This window comes from Poecilia formosa, unplaced genomic scaffold, assembly GCF_000485575.1.
Source record: "Poecilia formosa unplaced genomic scaffold, Poecilia_formosa-5.1.2 Scaffold95, whole genome shotgun sequence".
NCBI lineage: Eukaryota > Metazoa > Chordata > Actinopteri > Cyprinodontiformes > Poeciliidae > Poecilia > Poecilia formosa.
The window spans coordinates 1436042-1442041 of record NW_006800034.1 but is presented as its reverse complement, the minus strand read 5'-3'; the positions used below and the strand labels follow the sequence as shown (position 1 = coordinate 1442041).

At 40.0% G+C, this 6000-nt stretch overlaps 1 protein-coding gene across 1 annotated transcript in view; it reads right to left on the bottom strand.

Annotated features, from left to right (window-relative positions):
* Positions 1-6000, bottom strand: part of LOC103142316 (calcium-activated potassium channel subunit alpha-1) — a 92568-nt gene that overhangs the window by 76418 nt on the left and 10150 nt on the right.

Here is a 6000-nt window from a genome sequence, read left to right as displayed (position 1 = left end):
AAAAAAAAAAAAAAAAAAAAAAAAAACCAAAAAAAAAATTCAGAAATGGGGAAAAAAAATGCTATTCTATATTTAACAACCAGGTTCAATGCCTCCAAAACAAACCTATGCACATGTTTGCACACATGTATTTGGTAAACATTCAGGGAGAGAGAGTGGCAAAGAGACTCCAGGAGTGTATCCATGGCAGCCACTGAGCTCCTGGTGATTCTGCTTCACTGAGTGGGCTGCCAGCACGCCTGCCTGTCTGACTGACTGTCTTTCTTACTGCTTTTCCATCTGTCTGGTGGGACTGCGATGATTCACGGAGCAGGAAATCAAGACAGGATGCAGAGGTTAGCCATGTTCCCTGATGAAACACCCTGCAGCCACGAGGCTTCTATGTGATACCCTCACTCACTCACCGACACTCCTCTTGTTCAACAGTCAGCGGGGGGGACGGACCATTCACGTGGTCACCATTAGCGTGCGTGGCATCTGCTGCGGGTCCCTTTTTGTGTTGCAGCAGGCATACCTGGGATTGTAGCGTGCTGCATTTTCCAGATGTAGAGCGGACAACTGCGTGTCCCTGTTATAAGGGCAGTGGGCTTCACAGAACTCCTGGCACACAGCGCGTGTTGTGCTTCCAGTCGACCATAAATCTTTGTGAAGCTTGAGGGTATAGCATTACTGAATTAAATAAAGAGGTGAATGAAAGTGGTTTGCAACACATAAATATGGCCAAAGCAGTTATGATTAGGAAAATGAATTTGTCTGCAGTTAGGAATGAGAAATTATTCTGGCGTTTACGACGATAATGCATAGAAGCAAAACAATGCTTCCATTTAACATTTTACTACAAAATAAATCAACTCAAAACTACCTGAAGTCTTGACAATAAGGTTACTTCAAATCTACAAATATGACTTTTGTATTGGTCATAGAAAACACAAAACATCTAAAATGGTAACGTATGCCTGTTTAGGCATCGTAAACTTTAGTATTTTTGCTTTAACACAGTCGTGGCTGCGGCAATTTTAACTGGAGCCCAAACTGTAAATCCTGTAACTTCTGTCTGAACAACGGTCGCTGATATCAGTCCCCAGCTGCTTTAGAAGATGACTGAACCCTCTCTACAAAATTGAAATGTATATTTGTGAGCCACCTTGAAAGATTTACATCTGGAGTAATCAATCGTGTCGAGTATGAATGCAGCTAGACGGTGCCAAGCGGTGTGGAGATGCAGGCAACAGTGGAGGGGGGTGCAGTTTCTTTATGGAATTTATTGAAAACATCATAATTACGAACTTCTGTTTTGGAACATATAAGGGACTATCCTGCATATAACAGGAGACATGCCTATTTCCACACCTCTGCTTAATGGAAACAGTTTCTGAGAGAAATTACATTTGGATGTGTAAACTTTTTTTTTTTTTTTTTTGTGAGTAGGTAATTTAAGGGCCTGTTCAGATCTAGCTCATTCAGTTTAGAAAGTCTTGTATACAGACATTGACACATGGCAATAAATAACTGAATGATCATATCCCCCCCCCCCGCCCTTGTTCTTTTTGATTCCTAGCCTTGGTCACATGCGTGGCGTGTTGCTGGCTTGATGCTAGGGGAAATAGTGGTGGGGTGGGATGGGGGAGTTTGGTACCCTGTGTCTATCTGCCTGGGGCTGCTGCAGCCTCTGGGAGCAGCTCTACCTTCCCCTTGCTACTGCTCTTCTCATCATTGTGACGTCTTGGCAATTCCAGGTGACAAACTAGCACACATACATATTTACACTAATAAACCCATACAAATGATTGAAAAGGTTGATGGTCATACAAACACATAGCCTGGTAAAAACCAGCCCATCGTTTTATTTTGCTTCACACAGGGTCAAGGACCTTCGACCATTGCTGGAGGCATTGACTCTGTTGAAGTTTGAAATTTTACCTAATCACAACGTTTGACCAGATGTAATGCACCAGTTCAATGTTTCAAAGCTCACCAGCTTGTAACAACCATCCCCCACTGCGAAGAGAGAAGTCCCAAATCGAATGAGATGACTGTTGACGTTTATTCAGTATTGGAAAACGTGGCCAACACGGACTGAACGGCTTCTTTTATTTTCTCTGCTGTTAAAACTACAGCCAGGCTACGGCTCTAAAGTAGAGCAGAAAATTGACATTATAATTCTCAACTTCTCCTTCCGTTTGCTGATTTGGCCCAGTTGAAATTCTACCGGAGAAATCCACTTCAATGGGAGAAAGCCTAGACGGCGCAGAGCAGAGAGATTAGAATCTAGGAGCATTGGAAGGCGATGGTCAAACAAACACAAGTTCATATTTTATTAACGGAACCGATCTACTCTGATGCCTGATGCAACCTAGAATTAATAAAATTAATCAAGCAATTAGGATACCATATCCTTTTTGTAGAGCAAAGCTGCTTCAGTTTGCTGAAGTGGCTGACTGAACTTGTCTCGTTTCCCAGTTTAGATGATCGGAGTCTCCTATAATGTAGCCTCTGACATATTTTTGAGGGTTTTAGTGTTTCTCAGTGCAAACTAATCTTACAGAAAGGTTTTCTCCCTGTCCGTAAATCAGCTTCTCCAGGTAGCATACCTGATACAGTGAGATAAAACAGGTGGAAGAAAGAAAATGCAAGGGATCATTTCACCGTTTATGAAATTCAGACTGCATTTCTACTTCAAAATCAATGCTTAGACTGGTCAAAAACTATGGTGAATGAAGATCTATTCAACCAAGGGTCCAGCTCTAACCCTGTGGCCCTCAGGTTGAAATTGGGACTGAATCTTCTTTAAGAACCACTTTTGCTACAAAAAGTTCCATGTGGTCTTATTGTTGTGAACTAAAAGTATAATTTTACCCCTTCTGAGGCCAAACAGAGTACCTGGATCCCTCAGAATTGCTGCAGACTGTCATCACTAACAGTGCCAAAGCAAATCGTTTCAAAACGTTTAGTATTTTTATCTAACACAACAGTGTTTGTACAGTAAGATGAGCTTGCCAAATGGTAAAGAAATATGTTCGAAGATAGAAAAGTCTTAGTATGTACAATGTAAATATAAAGTAAGTATTTCTTCCACCCACCTAAACCTCCCTGGTTTAGTAATCCTCAGAAATATTATGTCTGCAGAGAGAAATGCAATCATGTTCGGAACCATTAGTCACAGACAAGCAGAACTGTATCAGGCCTCGTTTCACTTTCTACAGCCTGTTCAGAGCTCTGCAGCTAACCTAATAACACTATAACAACACGTCCAGTTCACTTAGGAGTAAATACAGACAAGAAAATCCAGGGAGTGAAATTTTCATCTAAGGCAGTTCAGTGGTATCACGCAACGAGGAAAAAATATATATTTTTTAAATGTGCAAAAAGGGGAGTTGCATTTTATTGTGAGGATATTGCAAAATAAAACAAATTTTGCAATATCTATGCTTTGACCCGGACAACTGAGGCTTACCCAGGTTACATCATTTATTTTGTAAAAAATAATCTTATCAGACCAGCCTTAAATCATAGCGACCAGGGAAATAAAATCTGAACTTGCATTTGAATCCCCAGAAGCAGAGCAGGGACACGGTGTGTGTGACAAGCGTGCTGCTCGACTCATCCGTCAGTTGTCTTTTGAATTTATGACATGTAACGTGATACAAAGTCCTCCTGCTTCTCAGTAATAAACTGGCAGCGGTGACAATGTATCTGCCTGGTTATATGAAGACCTCTCCAAGACTAAGGAAGGCCACTGTCTGGCCATAGACATAAAAACAAAACAATGTGGGTGAAAAGAGCACTATTCCTGAAATAACATGGCATTTAATTGAAACTGCGAAATTTACGGACAGGGAGAAAACCTTTCTGTAATATTAGTTTGCACTCTGAAACACTAAAACCCTCGAAAACATGTCAGAGGCTACATTATAGGAGACTCCGATCATCAAAACGGGGAAACGAGACAAGTTCAGTCTGCCACTTCAGCAAACTGCTACCCATGCGTTTGAGGCTTTCCGACATAAAAAAACATTGTTCCAACTGTTAAGCATGGCAGTGGCAGCATTATGTCGAGGGTTTGTTTTGCCATCACTAGCACAAAAAGTGGTTGGAAAAATGAAGATGGAAGACAAATTCTGAACTCCAGGTCAAATCAGCAGCCTGGATGATTGAAAGTTGGACACAGTTTAATGTCACAACGAGCTAATAATCCCACTGAAACTAAACAAAACAGATAAACCAGACTAACGTTAAGCTTCTGCAAAAGTCTTCCCCAAAGCTCACAAGTCTACTAATAGTGTGCTTGCTTGACCACACTTAAAAGTTGATGACTGTAGAAAGGATGCAGTTTTTATGCAACTTGCTACAGTTCCCTGAACCAAATGGATCAATAACAAAGGATTACAATAACTCGTTCACCCATCTCTTATTAAAATCCTTATTGCTCAAGTTGATTTCCACTGCCTGATAATTCCACCCTAAAACAACCCGATACCGCTTCCATCTCTTCCCATTAAGAAATTATGCATTTGCTTGATCTTTATCTCATGCTTCGTGTAAACAGTAGCTTAGTGCATTTCTTTTCTTTTAACGCAGATGTTCAGTTAAGCCCCAGAGTGGTGGCATTGATGTTTGTTTCCGTTTAATACACAAAATCAAAAGTCATTTCATTTCTTTCCACTAATTTTGCTTTTTTTTTTTTCTTTTCTATTTTGTATTTCTTACTAACAAGATCATAAACAATTCGGCTTGATGTACGAGTTTGTCTCCGCTCTTTTGCTGTGCTAATGAATACAGTAACATAGGCAGAGCCGAGGGAAGCTATAGTCATTAAGTAGGCCTAATTGGCACCACGCTGTTATCCCTCGGCACTTTAATGACCAAGTTTAAAAATGTAAGCTGAAAAAAAAAAAAAAAAACACATTGGCCACGACTGTCTACTGTTAATGCCACGAAAAGCCGAGTTCAAAGATTAATGACCTGTGACTCATGACACCGTCCAATTATTCTTTTAAAGGGTGTGGTGGCAGATTTTATCTTAAGGTCACACGCAGAAAATGCCTTCAGAGCAGCGCCGAAGTGCCGCGTTTTTGACATTTATATTTCAGAATACACTCACGGCCGGTTTGTATTTTTAATTTCACTCTGCTAACAACAGACGGAGACGTTTAAATCATCTTCGGCTGGAGTTGTTTCTTTAAAAGCGATGCGTTTTTAATGGCAGCAGGAGCCGGGTAAGTCATTACAGGCACTCGGTCTCCTCCGAGTCACTTTGATCAGTATTCTGCGCCTCCAAATTTAGGTCTCACAACCTCACCTAAATCAAGTCCGTCTGACACCGGAGGTCATTGATCAGCACTGCGAGTCTATTCCCAGAATCCACCATGATCGTTTGTCAAAGGGTCAGCGCATTAAACTTGAATATAACACGTAGCTTCAGATAGTTCCTCAAATGAATCAATTATTTAAAAGTATATTAATATAAATCGGATTATTAATAACCCAAGATGTAGAAAGAAAGATCCTGAAATATCTTCCAAATATCTTTCGGACCTTTCTTTCTACATGTTGGAGTAATTAATGTCTCCCAACAACGAGATCTCCCAATGAATGTTTTACTGAGTGAATGAATTCAACAAATCAATTTGTGAACTCTTTTTTTTTTAATATAGGTTTTATCATGTTACAACCAAAACTTCTATGCATTTTATTAACTTAGTTTTTACGTGATAGACCAACACAGAATAGTGTTTCACTGTAATCATTTCACATAAGTGTTCTAAAGTTTTTGAACATAAAAACATGTTTGTGTTCAGCACCTTTTACTCTGAAACTATTAAATAAAATCCAGCACAACTAATTGTCTAATTGTAAAGCCTAACTAGACAGGAAATCTAATTCAAGCCATTGAATTAGACCTGCAAGGATGTGAGAAAATTGAGCTTTTTGTTCTACATTTAAAATGCTACGTGTGGAAGACAACCACCAGTGCACATCTTCATTAATGCAGCATTGTCA